General features: G+C 34.2%; 1 protein-coding gene across 25 annotated transcripts in view; it reads right to left on the bottom strand.

The window, feature by feature from the left end:
- BAZ2B (bromodomain adjacent to zinc finger domain 2B) overlaps positions 1-18813 on the bottom strand; it is a 347907-nt gene that overhangs the window by 258817 nt on the left and 70277 nt on the right. For 24 of the 25 annotated variants that reach the window (XM_078147001.1, XM_021004900.2, XM_078147010.1 and 21 more), the window contains one exon: positions 3271-3313. The exons of the other annotated variant lie outside the window; for it this stretch is intronic. The gene's annotated coding sequence lies outside the window, so the exon portion shown is untranslated. The remainder of the gene's footprint in view (positions 1-3270; positions 3314-18813) is intronic. 25 annotated transcript variants of the gene reach the window in all.

Genomic DNA, 18813 nt, shown 5'->3' with positions numbered 1-18813 from the left:
CATATCATATGAATACTTGTTGAAGACAGTGAAGATATTTAGCTCAGCAAAGAGAAGACTTAATAGAATAAAGATTAAAAGTATTTGAAGGAGTATTATGTGGAAGACAGATTACATTTTCCTTAACCTTAGAAGGCAAACTAGGAACACTAGATAGAAATTGTAGATTTAGTCCCAACTTAAGGGGAACATTCCTAGTAACCAGTGCTGTCCAAAAATGGAATGGGCTGCCTTGGGGATAGGTTGTCAAACAAAGGCTGAATAACCATTAGTTGGATATCTTGGTTATTTTAGAATTAATCTATAGCAATGGTGTCAAACTCAAACAGAAAGAGGGACTCTTTCTATTTGAAACCTGTTGACTTAGTTTTATTGTATTTTTATTTATTTTGTTCAATATTTCCAAATTATATTTTAATTTGGTTTAGGTTGAATGTACTCAGGCCTCTTATGTGTTTGACACCTCTGGTCTAGATGGCCTATGAGAATTCTGAGAATCTGGGCATGCTTCTTTTATAGTTTTAAAGGGCACAGAAACTTCAGTCATTTAAGCCTGATATTAAACCAAGGGGCCAAATCCCACAACATGCAAAAAAGGTAACAATGGAGGAAGCCAAAAGTTTTCACTCTTAAGGAATTCTGAGTCAAGGAGGTACATTTAATCCTTGAAAGATCAAAGGAGGAAAGAGTAGCCTAGGAACATAGAAAAAGATACTTCATTCCTACTAGAGAAGAGAAATTTTTCTTTTTACTCCTGGTATAAAACTAAAGAAGGCATTTCTCCATAATTTAGAGGAGTCCATTCACCAAAAATGGATTAGAAATGGATTTGTTATAGTTTTTGTTAAATACCCATAATTATAAAATTTCTATAAAAATGAAGAAATAAAAGTACTTTTCCTTTACAAAGGCCTTGTGCATGAATTATAGAAGCTCTGCCTAACTAGGCTAGTAGCACCTCTTTTGTACTTAGTCCATTGTTTCTCCTGTCCAGCCAGTAAATTTTCCCCAACCTGATTCTAATTTAATTCCTGTTAAATAGCATTCATTATAAAATGATTCTTTTTTTGACTTATAAATCATTTGTAACTTCCTCATCAACACAGCTATTTTTGCTCTCTCTCTGTCTCTCTCTCTCTCTGTCTCTGTCTCTCTCTGTCTCTCTCTCTCTCTCTCTCTCTCTCTCTCTCTCTCTCTCTCTCTCTCTCTCTCTCTCTCTCTCCCTGAACTTGGTTGTTAGATAAAGATGTTGGTCTTTTTTTATCCACTCCTAATTAGCTACATTACCCATAAAGCTTTTAGCATCCAGGTCTGGGCATCCAGGTCTGGTTTGCATTTCCTTTTTTTTTTTTTTTTAAAGCATTCCAACTGTCAGGATTTTAAAATCTAACCTTAAAGTGATTTGTTATGGTCAGCATTTGAAACTGATTGTTTTAACAATTTTTGTGCTTCTAGGGCTAATTTTAACTTTTCTGATTATAAAGCACCCCTGGGATGTTGGCATGAAGGCTGCTGCTGTTATACACCCTATTATTCCATTGTAAAATATTCGGCCAGTATAACAAAGGAAGTTTTGAATCTCCAATGTAAAAACTACAAATCATAGAGTTAAAAAATTTCTTTAGGCAATTAATGTGTAGGCTTTAGTCTGTCTCTCTTTACACAATGGAAATATGGTCTAAAATGATTAGAATAATGAGGTTTAAAATAGAATTACAATCCTTTCAAATCTCTTCTAGTATGAACTAAACAAGATTAATAATCATATCAGAAGCCAAAAATGAACATAAAAAATATCTACATGGGGGTATTTCTTGTATTTATTTTTCTGATTACTACATCTTGGTTCCCTGACCAATGATAAGGTATTTTTTCCCCAAAATCTATAGAGCAAGATCTTTTGATCATAGCACCATAGTATGAAATTCAGTTCTGTCTAAATTGGAAAACTACAATTCAAGGTTGAAACTTTCGAATCCATTTTAGATGACTTTACAATTTAAAACATCTTTTAAAAAATATAATAAAACCTAATTATTATAATTCCAACTGCAATACTTCTGAATGTGAAATAATTGAGGCTAACTAAAGTTTATCTCTACTAAACAAATCCTTTCTTTATGGACAGTAAAATTTAACAGTGTTAGCAACATCAAAGGAAGAGGAGGCAACATAATTAAGAAAACAAGTATTTACATCTACTTTATAAGGACCATTAACATAACTAATATTATATTTTAATTAGAAATCATTTAAATAAATTCATTAAAGAAACAAATGCAAATATCTCCAGTAAACAATGCTTTGTTGGCTGGCCTTGCTTGAGTTAGTGAATATACTTAAGAGTAATAAAACTTTATTTCTTCTAGAATACTTTTATAAATCAAACTTTTCACTAACTCAGAACAACTCTTCCTCTAACTACTTCAAATCTATGATAGTGCCCTACATACTAATAAGTGCTTGCTGCTTGTTTAAAATCTCGCTAAAGGGTCCATTAAAAAAAACCAAAAACTTTGAATGGATGAACAATTATATGTTACTTATATTTTTTACTTTGTTTTTTGTTTATACTTTTTAGTGCGATTCACTGCTTGTTACAAGGTAAGGGCTCAATAACTGTTTGATGATTAACTTTAGACATTATGTTGTTAATCTTAATTATTACATTTCTTCAATGTTATAAACTAATGGTCATAGATGAGGATTTGTATAGTGGCTAAATTAATTTAGGCAAAAAAAAGAGAAAAACAAATAATGTAGGTACCATAAAAGTTCCTATCTACTACCAGTAATTTGGTCTGTTCTATTTTTAATTAACAATAATAATTTTAGATAAATAAAATAACAACAAAATGTGGAATTTACTAAAAAATTACTAAAATTAATTGTAATTGAAAATATTTTACCTATAAATTAAAATTTAATCCTTTAAAGCCCCTCTCAGAGTGCTAAATGCATGATCCTACAATTCTTTTTTAGTTTGCTCTTAAATTTCAAATCTTTTAGCAATATCTTAAGCAAGCAACAAATAATTATTGAGGTTCTGAGGATACAAGAACAAAAATTAACATTATTTGACCTGATGGAGCTTAAAATATTCAAATAATTACAATTGCTACTACAGTAATAATGTAAGTGACCAAGAAAAAATTCAAAATTTGATTTTGCAATCAGTTTGACCAATTAGAAGAACCCACCAATAAATTATACAGCTCAAGAGAAAAACAAAATATGGCTTTAAGATGTTAATTATAATTGTGAACTTACTGAGATGAATGTAGTCAGTTTTGTGTCATCACTGTTGCACAACCTACACCAGAAAACAAAGACATCAATCAGCTAAGTCATTTAGGTCAAAAGATGCACAAAGTCTAAGTGGGGAAGAATAAATAGTCTGCCACAGTAAAATGGTTCTATAAAAATCATACAAAAATTCCAGATATAATTTTCAGGAAATGAAATACATGCATGATACAAATAAATAAATATACCAATGTTAGTTAAAAATAAACAATTTTAATTATGTTTCATAATATACAAATGCTTTGGTTCTGTTTATAATTGGCAAGGAAAATAACTCTAGAGTTAGTAAATTACAGAGTGCCTACGTTATGAACTTTCATGTATTTGTTAAGAAAAGAATCACACCAAAGGGAAGTTACAAATGGATTAATGTAAAAAGTAAATGTCAAATTTTATTTATAGATACTCCTGTCTCTAGGAGAAGTTGAGAGCAATGATTTTTGCCAGTGGTGGTGCTGGGGCCACAAGTTGAGTCTATTCTGTATAAAATGGAAAGGAAAGGTAGAACTGGAGAAACTGATGAGCTAACTGAACTATGCAAGAACCTAAAATGAAAAGCTAGTGAAACAAGTTATAGAATGCATAAGGCTATTACTACACATGCTCCCAGAGTCTTTTAGACCCTTTTAGAGTCTTTTATCTCTTTTTGATGAATACACCTAAGAGAAACATCAAGATAGTTGCTTATAACCTCCAACATTTAAACAGAATCAGTTGATTTCAAATCTTTTAGCTTAAGGATAATGACTTGACATGTGTTTTCATTGGCATAAGGAACTTCAAGGTGAAGAAGTGCATTCTTTCAATCCAGGTCAGCATCATGTCTTAAAACATACAGTGTTAGAGAGTTATCAAGAGGACTGAAAGGTTAAGTAACTCAAATTAAAAAAGGAAATACCTAAATGGCTTAAGAGCCACGTCAAGTACTACAAGATGAATGTAAAACTGATTGAGGGTGTGTCAGAGTTATAAAAACATATAATACAAGTTTCCATTGAAAATTTGACAATGCTTCCTGCTTCACACTTGGTCATCACAAATTTAATAACATACCTGAAAAATTACTTAGAACTAGTTACACTTTGAATCTTTTATGTAGTATGCCACACATGCTGGGAACATTATTCTATCATGAGAATAACATGAGAATACTAGTAGAGGATGTGATTTGTCCACCTTTTAACATTAGCAATGATAATTTAAAATCTGTCTTTAAAGATGTAAGAAGTAATAATTTATCCTTTTACATGAGGATTCTGTTGACTCATTTTCCTTATACAGGACATGAATTTGAGCTGTTTTTCTAATGACAGGCATTTTCAGCATCATCCTTTCTTTCATCTAGTTACCTCATGATCAACTCATTGTATACCTACTTTATGAAATAGATTTCCAGGGATATTTTTGTCCAAATCAGCATTATGATCAATCGGCTTATTGAGAGGCAATATGTATAAAAAGCTCAAGTCCTGTCTCTGACATACTAGCTGTGTGACATGAACAAGTAATTTGACCTTTCAGTATCTCCAAGCAGTTCTCTACAACAAAGGTTCTTAACTTTTTGGTGTCATGATTCCCCTTTGGCAGTCTAGTGATGCTAATGGATCCATCCCTTCTCAGAATGTCTTTAAATGCATAAAATAAAATGCATAGGATTACAACAGGAACTAACAATATCAAAATAGTTCTCTCTTTTAAAAAAAAAGTTTATAGACTCCAAGTTAAGAACTCCTGCTCTAAAACTATGAGCAAAGATAAGTTAAACTCATTTACATTGGAACAGGGAGTTTTCTTACTGGGAGTTCCCTATACTGATGAAATCGCAAGGCTTAATCAAAAAGATGATCGGCCCTGTACTGTACTCCATGATGCAGATGAAAGAAAAGTAGTTGTGCCTGAAGAGCTTTCAATGTAGTTAGGGGGGGAAGGAGAAACAATGAAAAAATAATTAAAGTGATCAACTGTGTAGTACTGAATATAAATACAATTGGAGTTCAAAGAAGGGAGAAATCAATGCATGTTCCAGCATAGCACTTAGAAGCCTTCCCAGAATAACTGGGAATGAGTTGGGGCATATTTACTAGAGTGACTTCTCTGGGCTTCAGTTTTCCAATGTAGTTGGGAGGCAGCAAGAGTACTGGATTTGAGATAAAGGATTGAGAATGCAGCACAGGTCAGGAGGAAGCAGTGTTCCATAGGAGGAAAATAGCAAAAACAAAGATAAGGAAGAAATAGGCATGATGTGCTGATGGGAACCCTGAAGAAATGAGTCTGAGTGTAGACAAAGTTTTATAGAACAGCAGTGGAAAAAATAGAATTGAATACTATGATAGGACCTGATTAGGGACAGCCTGAAAAGTTAGCCTGATTCAGTCACCAATAGGTAGCCATAGTAGGTTATTTTGCAGGTGACAAAATGAAAATATAATTTTTTTTTATAAAATAAGCCTGATAGTAACATATAAGATAGATTGAAGAAGCAAGATTGACAACAGGAAGAAAAGTTAGAGGGAGATTTTAATGATTCAAATGTAAAGTGGCAAAGGTCTAAATAAGGTGTTAGCCACCTAACGAACATTTATCAGGAAAACAATGAGAGGATTTGGTAACTTTCTGGCTTAAAGGATGAAAAAGAATTAAGAATAAAAAATCAAAAATGATGACAAAATCCCTAGCCAGAAAGATCTAAAAAATGATGCCACTAAAATGAAGGAAATGTGAATGTTAAGGAATAAAACAAATATTTTCTGTTTTGGAGATGTTAGGTAAACTTGAAATAATGGCAGGATATCTAAATGAAGATGTTTTCATCTGCAGTTGTAAATTTTAGGGAAAACGTATAATAGAGGTCAGGATTAGAGTTAAAATGTAATTCCTCAACACAGAAATGATAGCTGAAGGGAAGAGAATGAATAATCTCAGCAAATGAAGAATAGAAAGATAAAAAGAATCTTACAGAACACCATAGTTAGCAGGAAGAAGAATGAACAAAGGTAATAACAAAAAGGACAGCAAAGGAATGGTTAGAAAACTAGGTGAGAATTTCAAGAAAGAAGGAAAATATCTATTGAATGAAAGCCCAGCTATATTGGGTGAAGGAGACTGAGGAGGAATGGTCAGTTCCTCCCTCCTCAGTTTAAGAAGTTGTGGTACAGGGGCAGCTAGGTGGCACAGTAGATAGAGCACTGGCCCTAGAGTCAGGACAACTTGAGTTCAAATCTGGCCTCAGACACATAACACTTTAGCTGTGTGACTCGGGGCAAGTCACTTAATCCCAATTGTATCACCAAAACAAACAACAATAAAAAAAAAGTTATGGTGCAAAATTCCCCTAAACAACTACTCAAATTACTCTTTGGCTAACTTCCTTCAGGTCTGTTCCTATCTTAGTTTGTCTTCCTGGTTTATGAAATACTGACAAAAGAGAAACAGAGAAGGAATCATTGTGGTTGCAATTTATGTAATGCTTTATGGTTCCTAAAGCATGTTTCGTAAAATATAAAGTATCTCATTTGATTCTCACAACAGTCCTATGTGATAAGCAGGGCAAGTATACACTTTACATTATGGGACTTATCCAAGTCAGAGAGCTATTGTCAGTTAGACTTCAAACCCACGTCCTTGGACTCCAAATCCAGACCTTTTTGCCACTACATCAGAACTTCCCTTTGGTAACAGGCCCATGTGGCCTGAATGATATTAATAGAAAAAGCCCCTTCACTCCTGTGTTCCTTCTGTTTTCTTTTTTTAAAGGAGAATGATCTTCACATTGAAAGGCAAAATGGTGAAAAATGAACTGACATTTTAGATTGGTGAAGAGGCAATAGGAGAAAAGTAGTTGCTTTAAATAACTTCAAGGTACAAGGCTCTTCTACAATCCATCCCAGAGTATTACTGGAAAAACTTTCAGGTGACTGTTGGTGTCAGTGATTCCTGAGGAATTCTGGAGAATCAAAGAATAGATAACCTCAGAAATGGAAATAAGAAAATGGCCTGGTTTTCAAAAAGGGAAGACAATGGATTGCAAAATTCTAGAACAGTTATTGAATGGGTGACTTGTGAACATTTATAAATGGAAGCAGTCATAACCAGTGAACAACTTGCACTCAAAACCCATGGGGACAAGTCACAAAGAACAAGGCATGACACTAACATTTCCTTTTCTGAAAGGTTTGTTAGACAGTAAATTCAAGAAATTGCAGCAGACATAGCCTAAATCTAGATTTTAACAAAGGATGTGATCCAATCTTTTGTAATGTCCTTATGGAGAAGATAAATATAGGCTGGGAGATCATCAAGGTAAGCGAAGTGAGGATTAAATGAAGAACTAGTTCCAAAAGTTTTAATTAATGGATCGATATCAGTTCATCTCAACAATACTTATTAAGCATCTACTACGTATAGTGCTAGATTCTAGGTATCAAAAGACAAAAAAAAAATTCCTCCTCTCAAGGAGTTTATATTCTACTACGGAAAATAAGAATAAGTAAATACAAGATAATTTGGGAAAGGAGGTCTATAGGGGTTTGGCACAGCACTCGGTCCTCAGCTCCATCCTGCTTGACATTTTGATCAACAACTTGAAGGCACTGATGACATTTTTACGAAATATACATGACAGAAATCTAGGAGGGATAGCTCAATACATAAAATGACAGAATCAGGAGCCCCAAATAGGCTTAAAGTATGGGCTAGCTGTAAATCATGATGGGAGCCCAGGATTTCTGATTTCAGGTCCAGCATTCTACTATGACATGTTGCCAGCCCCAATTTATCTCACTTTCCCATATTTATGTTCTTGTCTGTTCCCATGTGAGAGCCAAAGGTGCTTGAAAGCACATTCTGTCTGTCTTTCTATTTACAGTGTGAGTTGGTGCCTTATACAACAGGTATTTAGTGTGTTTATTAAATTTAATTAAAGATCAATATAAAGCTCTGTTATTATAGCTCAGAATTCACCTCCACAAATAAATGATGGGAGAGACAAAGATAGGCAATGGCAGCATATTATAGCAGGGAAAAGGCTGGATTTAGAGTCCAAGGGCCTTGATTTGAATCCCAGTTCTCCTACTTACTATTGCCTAACTTTGGCTTAGCCACACAATCTCTCAGAAGCTAGTTTTCCTCATGTGTTCAATGAAGTTAACGGACCAGATGATTTTTAAGGTTCCTTCCAGTTCTTGATCTTACAATCCTAGTTCACTTGAAAAACACTGTGGTTTTGAGCATAAGCTGAATGAGTCAATAAAGTGATGCTGCTACCTCCTCCCCCTCCCCCAAAGCCTAATGTTACCTTAGCCTGAATTAAAAGAAGACTAATAAGTTTCCAGAAGAAGAAGCAGAGTTCCACTATACTCTGTGGCCTGAAAATGTACAGATTATGGTATTTGATTCTAAGAAGAACAGTGAAGAAAATGAGTATGTTCAAAAAAGGACAAATCCATAATGTTATAGTTTTTTTTTAAAAAAATGTGGAAATCCTTGCTGAAACCAAGAATTACTATACTGGTAGCATTTCCTGAATCATTATCCTAGTAACACCCTGTTAAGTGAACTCAAGAGGATAACTGAAATAACATGGAAGGAACTGGGAATGTTTATAATCTCAAGAGTAGAAGATTCAAGGAGAAAATTATGGTTATCTTTAAGTGCCTGAAGGACTATCAAATGTAAGACGGGCAATGGGGAGAAGTTACAGTGAGCCATATTTCAGCTCAACATTAAGATCATCACTCCAAAAATAACAGTTGCCTAAAAGAAAGAAATTAATATCTCTTGGAGATACGAATTCCCTATCAATTGAGGTATTCAGACAGAGGTGGAATAACATTTGCAGAGATGTTGAATAGACAAATTCATATATCACACAGGGCTTTGGAGTAGATGACATATAAGGTCCCTTTAACTTTAGAATTTCTGTGAATAAAGTGGAAATATACAATTTTAAATATTATAAGAATAAAAAAAATACAACACTGTTCATCTTAAATCTACCAGTGAAGATGTCAATTATATTTGAAGGCCACCAAAAAAAACCCCTTTAAATCACAAAGACTACTTGGATGAAGTAAATTTCTTCTTCATAATGGCAATTCTATATATGACTTACTAGATTACTCACAATTTTATGAAGAAAATATACATGAAATTTAAATGACAGAGGTTAAAATTATACAAATCTTAAAACTTCTCATAAAAATCCTAAGTGGTTTTTATAACTAAATGGTTGAGCTTTCTTTTTAATCAGCTGCAAACTAGGAAATTTATTCAAATTATACTTATAAAAAGTAATGTTACATTTTATGTAAATATAATTTAAATAACATATTTGACTACATATTATTTTCCTACTAAAGTTGGGTATTTTTGCATATACAGAGAAAATCAAAACTATAATGATCCCCAGTAGGGCCTTCCAAATTTAAATTGTTGCCAAAGAGTCTAATTTCCCTTAACTTGCTATTAAATTGTCTGTTTCAAAACATCCAGCAGTTACTATGTATTATCATTGGTTCAACTTTGTTGTCCCCATTTTACAATTCAGTTCTGTTGATTCAAATCTTGTCATTCTACATACCTCCAATTTGGCTTCTCTAGGAGACAGTTTCCCCAAAAACCAAAGGCGGATAGTTAAAACATGGCCCATACATACTATTGCTACTTACTGAGGAGGTTGGGATAGGTGGAGTATCTCAAACATCACTTGGGGAAAGTTTACCAGGGAGGTGAAGTCAAGATGTTGGATGAGCAGGAAGTAATACAGCAAGCTCTCACCCAACTTTCTTCTAGCAAAAGCCCTCCAAATAGAACTAGAAAACCAACCAGACAAAATCCTGAAATTCCAGAAAAAATAAAAGTGAATCATTTTTCTAGCCCAGGTTGGCATAGGGAGACAGAGAGAGCTGTGTACACTGGGAATGGAATCTGGCCATTGGAACATTCTAGCATCCATGGAGTACAAGTGGAGCAAGACTGTAAAACATAGTAATATGAGGTACCAGACCCATAAAGGACACTGACTTCAGGCAAGGTGCAGGAACAGGTGCCAACTGGCAACTTTGATGCTCACTACTCAGTTCCAGGTAATAGGTCAAGGAATAATGGAAGAATGGACGTGTTCCCAGGGGTAAAACTCCATGCTAAGGAGGGATTGCAGGTGTTAGGCTATATACTTGGTAAGGAGCAAGTTAGAAGCAAGAAGCAGCTGAGTGAAAAAAATTAATTTAATTTACAAAAAGTCCACCAGAAAGGGCAGAGATAATTGCAACTGAGAGGTATCATGGAAGAATTTAATTGGAGTGTTACCAAATCTAAGCCAGAGTCTTTTGCTGAGATCCTGTCTATCCAGCAAGAGAGAAAGTACACAAATGAAACATGCTGAAAGAATAATGCCAGGATCACTTACCAATAAGAAATCAATAGATAAGGGAGAGATAGAGCCAAGATGAGCTCTCCCAAATTCCCCTCCAAACAACATTAAAATAATGTAGTGGTAGCACCAACAAAAGGACAGGGTGAAACAATTCTCCAATCCAGGACAACTTAAAAAATCATCAGTAGGGAATAAGAGAAGATGGGGGCTAATAAAAGGGAGGAAAGATTGAGGGAGGTGGTGGTTAGAAACAAAACACTTTTGAGGAGAGGCAGATGAAAAGACAATGAAGGATAAATGAGGTGGGGGAGAAGTAGGATGGAGGGAAAAACAGCTAGTGATCATAACTAGGAATGGGAATGTGATGAACTCACCCATGAAATGGAAGCAGATGACAGAGTGGAATGAAAAACAGAATCCTGCAATGTTTACAAGAAACACACTTGAAGCAGACATACACACAGGGTAAAAGTAAGGAGCTGGAGCAGAAGTTATATTATGCTTCAGCTGAAGTGGGGGAAAAAGCTGGGGTAGAAATTATGATCTCAGATAAAGCAAAAGCAAAAAGAAATTTAATTAAAAGAAATAAACAGGGAAACTACATTTTTCTAAAAGATACCATAGACAATGAATTAATATCAATAGTAAATATATATGCACTAAAGGGAATGGAATCTAAATTTTTAAAGGAAAAGCTAAATAAGTTACAGGAGAAAATAGATAGTAAAGCTATACTAGTGGGGGACCTCACCTTTCCCCTTTCAGAACTAGAAAAATGCAACCAGATCAAAAAACAAGAAAAGTTAAGGAGATGAATAGAATTTTAGACAATTTAAATATGATAGAGCTCTGGAGAAAACTGAATTGGAATAGAAAGGAATATACTTTTTTCTCAGTGGAACATAGCACCTGCATACAAATTGACTGTGTATTAGGACATAAAAACCTCACGACCAAATTCAGAAAAGCAGAAAAATTAAATGCATCCTTTTCATATCATAATGCTAGCTACAGCAGCAAAAGAAGAAAAATGAATTGAAGGCATTAAGATAGGCAATGAGGTAATAAAATTATCACTCTTTGAAGATTATATAATGGTATACTTGAAAAATCCTAGAGAATCAACTAAAAAACTAGTTGAAATAACTAACAACTTTAGTAAAGTTTCAGGGTATAAAATAAATCTACATAAATCACATAAACATATATTTAATCTATGTATTACAAATAAAGTCCAGCAGCAAGAGATAGAAAGAGAAATTCCATTTAAAATAACTATAAACAATATAAAATACTTGGGAGCTTGTCTGCCAAGACAAACCCACAATATGAATATGACAAACCCACAATGTGAAATATGAACACAATTACAAAATCATAGAAATAAAATCAGATTTGAACAATTGGAAAAAAAATATTAGTTGTCATATCTAGGCTCAGCCAGTACAGTAAAAATGACAATTCTGCCTAAATTAATTTATTTTTTCAGGGTTATATCAAACTACCAAAAAATTATTTTATAAAGCTAGAAAAAAATAACAAAATTCATCTGGAAGAACAAAACATCAAGAATATTAAGGAAATCAATGAAAAAAGGTGAAAGAAAATAGCCCAGCCATACCAGATCTCAAACTATTAAAAAGAGGTAATCATCAAAATAACCTGGTACTAGCTAAGAAATAGAGCAGTATGGGGCAGCTAGGTGGTGCAGTGGATAGAACACCAGCTCCAGAGTCAGGAGGACCTGAGTTCAAAACTAGCCTCAGACACTTCACACTTACTAGCTGTATGACCTTGGGCAAGTCACTTAACCCCTGCCTAGCCAAAAAAAGAAATAGAGTAGTAAATCAGTGGAATACATTAGGTAAACAATACACAGTAGTAAGTGACCATAGTAACCTAGTGTTTGATAAATCTAAAGATCCAAGCTTTTGTGATAAGAACTCACTATTTAACAAAAACTACTAGGGAAACTGGAAAGCAGTTTGGCAAAAACTAGGTATAGATCAACATTTCACATACTGTATATGAAAATAAGGTCAAGAAGGACACATAATTTAGACACAAAGGGTAATAACATAAGTAAAGTAGGGAAACATTAGTTTACCTGTCAGATCTATGAACAAGGGAAGAATTTATGACCAAACAAGAAATAGTGAGCAGTATAGGAGAGAAAATGGTTAATTTTTATTACATTAAATTAAAAAGGTTTTGCACAAACAAAACCAATACAGCCAAGATTAGATGAATAGCAGAAAACTGGGGTGGGGGGGGCAATTTTGCAGCAAGTTTATCTGATAAGGACTTCATTTCTCAAACATATGCATAACTGAATCAAATTTATAAGAATGCAAATCATTCTCCAATTACCAAATGGTCAAACAATAGGAACAGAAAGTTTCCAGAAGAAGGAATCAAAACTATCTATAGTCATATAAAAATGCTCTAAATTACTGTTGATTAGAGAAATGCAAATTAAAACAACACTGAGGTACCACCTAACACCTATAAGATTGGATAATGTGACAGAAAATGAAAATAACTGATCCAACCATTCTGGAAAATAATTTGTAACTATGACCAAAAGACTATAAAACAGTACATACCCTTTCACCCAGCAATACCACTACTAGGTCTATATCCCAAAGACATAAAAAAAAATGAGGGAATGGACCTATATGTACAAAAATATTTATAGCAGCTTTTTTAGTAGTGGCAAAAAATTGGAATTTCTGGGATGCCCATCAATTGAGGAATGGCTAAACAAGCTGTGGTATATGATTGTGATGTAATACTATTGTGCTATCAGAAATGATAAGCAGGAAGTTTTCAGAAAAATCTGGATTTACATGAACTGAAGCAAAATGAAATGATCAGAATCAGGAGAACATTGTACACAGTAATAGCAATATTGTATGATGATCAACTGTGAATGACTCATCTATCCTGGGCAATATGGTCATCTAAGGCAATTCTGAAGGACTCAGAATGAAAAATGCTATCCACCTCCAGAGAAAAGAACTCATGGAGTCCGAATACAAATTGAAGCATGCTTTTTTTTTATAATGGTTTTTTTTAACTTTATTTCTCTTTTGGATTTCTTTTTCTGGTCTGTGTTTTCATTCACAATATGACTAATATGGAAATGTTTTGCCTGACTGCATATGTATAACATATATAAATTGTTTGCCTTCTCAATGAGGAAAGAAGGGAGGGAGGGAGAGAATTTGGAATGCAAAAATTTTTTTAAAAAGACAAAATTATTTTTACATGCAATTGGAAATTTTTTAAAAAAGAAACCACATGTTATATAATAAGGCAAAGGGCACTTTGGAGCTGGCTTGTTGGGATTCATCAAACTGCCTTGCCCATTCAAGCTTTATAAACAACAAAGATAATGCTTTGTCCCTATCAACCTCACAACATATTCTCAAAAAAAACAAAAAACAAAAAACAGAAGAGATGACAGTATTTTCTTATCCTAGAATCTGGAACATGGATCTTCCACTGCTATTTACCCCAAGGTCACTCAATTACTATGTGTCAGATCTGAATTTAAACTCAGGTTCTGTGACTCTAAGCTCAGAGGAGGATTGTTGTTGTTTTTCCTTTGTTTTTTCAAGAGGATCAATGACATCATCCCGACTTATGTGTGAATTGGATGTAAGTGGGATAAAGTTGCACAAAATCATCAGCCTCACTCTCTCTCCCACAGATATCAAAGTCCAGTGGCAAGACAAAAGTCAGGACGCCTGACAATCGCCTGGCACACAGGGGATAATCAAGTTCTAAGCACTCCAAAGCACCTGCTTCAGGCAACTTGGTGGCCATTGGAACAAATTATTCTCATTTGCCTATTCCACTGGGCGAAATCTTCACATGCTTGGGGTAGCCATCCTCCTAACTCACCTATAGGTTTGAGGCCTGGTTTAGACCATCTCAACCAGCCACTGTGCATGCTAGGGGTGAGAAGCTTTCTGAGCCTCAGACTACTCTCTGTGACATCTACAAAGTTACAGACAAGTAATTTGTATCAAAGGAAGAAATTCTCACACCTGTGAAATCATGTGGAAGTATGTACCGAGAATAGAAAAACAGTAGGGAAGGGAATGTAGAGAAATATTACTTTGGGAAAGACATGGCCTCAGTCAGTGAAATGCCAAACATTTTTCTATTAGCACCCCAGAGAAGCGCTGATGGGTGACTCAGCTCTGACTTGTGGGCCAGATGAGACCAAAGACCTCCCTGCTGGCAGTACCTGTTATGTATCATAATCAGGAATCCTAAGGTCCAAGAAGCAGCTGATGTTGTTTTTTGATAACACCTACCTCCCAAGGCTGCTGTGAGGAACAAATGACACAATACTTAGCACAGTACCTGGCACACAGTCGTTGCTATGTAAATGTTAGCTTTGGTAACAATAACAGCTTTTATTATTATTACTGTTATTATTCTGATGCTATATAACCTTCCAATATTCTTTGCCTAAACTCTTCTTTTGGTCACCTCTAGATTTGATGTGAACTCTGACTGGGTGTATTGACCCAGAACTGTTACTAGAAATGTAGCATAGGAGCTGAAAATACAAACATTAGAGAGAAAGTAGAAAACCTCCACATTCCATATGGGAAAAATTTATGTGAATTATTTCAGTCCTCAGGTAAACTCAAATATGGTTGGAGGAACAGTTTTCCATAAGCAGATGAGAAGGAATGGGCCAAGTCCAAAGTCAAGATGGTCCCTTGGAGGATAGCACTACAGAAAAATGTGGAGGAGCTCCCTAATGATAAATGTAAAGTTCTATTTCACAGTTACAGAGCTGGCAAATGCGCTTTATGGTTGAATGTGTGTACTTAAGCGTGGGTGCATAATGTATGTGTTTGGAAATGTTTATATAAGTTCGCTGCTTAAATGCTTGTATACTGGTATTACAGGTTAATTTAGTTTGGAAAGCACTGTTTCATTCTCTATCAAATTGCCGAGTGCAAAAAGTCTTGGGGGTAAAATTAGTGGTCTTCTGTATGTGAATGCATGTGAGGAAGAGAAGTTAACAACTTCAGTGAGAAACAAAAAGCCTTCAAAAAAATTAAGAGAGATTCATAATTAGGCATGCTAAAAGACATTACAAAAGATGAAGGATACAATCTTGAGTATGTAGCATTTACAAATGTTTACAAAAATAAATAATGAAGCTAGATTCAAAAGAAGAGACATGGACTGGGGGGGGAAAATTCTTTGCATATGGACTGGGGGGGAAATTCTTTTCATTAAAAGTATGACATCAAAAACCTCCAGGGGACTGATATTAGATAAATCACCATTTCCCTACAGAAAAGTGGTCAAAGGATATTTAGAAATAATTTTCAAAATACTACAAGCTAAAAACATGAATACAAGCTGCCAGACATTTGAAAAATTGTTCATAATCACTAAAACAAGAAATAAAAATTTAAAAAACCTACCACCTTACAACCTATTACCTTCAAATTAGGATGTATAGGAAAAGATGTGAAAATCCAGTGTTGAAGAGGCTATGGAAAGCTAATTTACTGCTGTTAAGAGTTTTGAATTCAACTATTTCTAAAAACTTTAGAATTTTGCAAAAAATTTTTTAATTGTTCATACTCTTGAACCTAGAAAAAAATTGAAATTATACTTTAAATTCATCACTGACAGCAAGAAATGTCATGCATATATATATATGTATATATATATAATTATTAAGAGAACCATTATATAAACTAACAAAAAAGCTAGAAACAAAATACTGTTCAATGATTGCAGAATGACTGAGCAAAACATAGTATACAAATGCCATGTAATAACACTACTGTACTATAAGAATGACAAAATATTCAGAAAAATATGGAAAGACTTAAAAATGGATGCAGAACAAAAAAGCAGAACTCGAAGAAACCATATACAATTACTACAAAAATGTAAATTACAATAACTGGAAGAAGCAATAGAATTCAGGTTAAATACAAAGGACATCCTCTCGATGAAGAACTACCAAATTACAAAAGGAGAAAATAGTTCACACTATCATTATCAATTTTCTAAGGTGATTTCCTGTTAAGTGTTTTTAAAGAATGAGTTTTCTAGAGGGATTTGTTTGGGATTCTATTGGGAGCTTCTTGTGTCAAAACAAATTGGGAGTCGAGATATGGTGTGTTTAAGAAGTTCTTGGCACCAGCAATAAAATGGAACTGTGATGGTTTATGGTCTTCCCTGGAAATTTTGCCATCCAGAAGAAGCTACCTGCATTGTGAATAGAAAAATGAGCTATGATCAGTTTTGTGATTTGCTTCTTACAAATCTGAATTCAGAATAGTGACTCATTTGTGCAGGTGGTTGAATTCCACTTATTGGCAGTAATATAATTAGATGGATTCAAAATGGCTGAATGGCTGAACTTTTAATAGTTTAATGTCGACTTGTTGGACTGTCCCTAGGATTTGTACTTGTTAATATTTTTACCAACAACTTGAATAAAAGCATAGGTGACATGCTCCAAAATTTTGCAGATGATACAACACTGGTTGGGATAGGAAATACAATAGATAACAAAGTTAAAATGCAAAAAAAAAATCCTGACAGGCTGGGACACTGGACTGAATCTAAGAATAAACTTAAAAGTTTTCTATCTAGGTACAAAAGATGTACTTTTAACTGACTACTACCCATGCTCCTAACCTGCGGAAACTAACCCTCCCCACCCATTGCCCTGCTACTTATTGCAACAAAATAACATGTAATAATCACTACCATTTATGTAACACTTTAAAGCTTGCAAAAACTTTTATCTCATTTGACCCTCACACTGACACTGCCTGGGTACTTTTATCATTCTACCTATTTACTCTACCATAAAAGCTTGATTTTGAAGATACAAATGAATACATGGTATTGTAAGGAACTCATTACCAGTGATTTTTAGATGCTATAAAATAAATGTTTTATCATTTCCAAAAATTCAATTAGTAACAAACATAACTATCATAGGTCAATGTAATGTTGGCATTGATTTAAACATTAAATATGCTTCAAATTGTCACATACTTCTCTTGTTTTCTCTTCCTGAAACTCATTCTCTAAAAAAATTTTCTAGTTTCTATTTGTTATCCAAGGTTTTCATTGCTGCCATCTAATAAGAACTTATACTACATGGAAAGTATAATTGATTTTAAAAAAACTGCAACTAGATTACATCAGACCAAAGGAAACCCCAGACAGCTTACTTACATAAATAAGTGACTTAGGAGTGCCTACGGTCTTCTTATCCTAAATGGATACATTTGTAAAGAATCTGAGGCTCTGTCTGATAGTCTTGAGTTTACAAAAGTGTTAGGCCTATGTAAATGGAATCAACCTGTAGTTCTAGGGAAAGATTGTTTCCTAGGCCTATCATGGATAAGTGTTTCTATTCTCTCAGGAACAGAATCAACATTGCAACAAAAAATATCAATAAAGTGGATTAATATGTGTCTCTTTGTATCCTTTTAACTTATGTATGTACCATCAATGGTGTATACTATCAATAAACTTAGTAATAAATTATGTGGAATAATAAGAATTTGGAACTATTGCTATTTTTTTTGAGCCCCTGAATTGAATTAGCACAAGGAAAGATGGCAAAAACTATTAGTACTGGGAACCTCCATGATGAAACAAACCCTAAAATAGATTGTCAAATGTGGGGTTGGGGAACCTGCAACCTCAAAGTCGTATGTGGTCCTCTAGGTCCTCAAGTGAGGCCCTTAGACTGAATCCAAACTTCACAGAATAAACCCCCTTAATAAAAAATTGTTCTGTAAAACTTGGACTCAGTCAAAAGGCTGTACCCAATGACTTATAAAGCCATATGTGGCCTCACTCACGGGTTCCACACCCCTGGTCTAAGACATATTATGAATTTGTTTTTAAAAGAGTACAAATTCAAGCTTTTTCTTCTACTTTCCATTCTACCAATCTAATGAACACCTGTGTTTCACTTTGCAAATTCTTTACTCACTGGTTTCAGCAGCATTGATGAATGAAATGTCTCAGAGTGGCCATAGTGAGTTAAGGAAGAGGAAACAAATCAGAGAGGATTTTTTTAAATATCTAAGGCAAAAATATGCACTAACCCATCC

This window comes from Phascolarctos cinereus, unplaced genomic scaffold (genome assembly GCF_003287225.1).
Source record: "Phascolarctos cinereus isolate Bilbo 61053 unplaced genomic scaffold, phaCin_HiC Scaffold_726;HRSCAF=1367, whole genome shotgun sequence".
NCBI lineage: Eukaryota > Metazoa > Chordata > Mammalia > Diprotodontia > Phascolarctidae > Phascolarctos > Phascolarctos cinereus.
The sequence above is the reverse complement of the archived record's forward strand: the minus strand, read 5'-3'. Positions and strand labels throughout refer to the sequence as shown.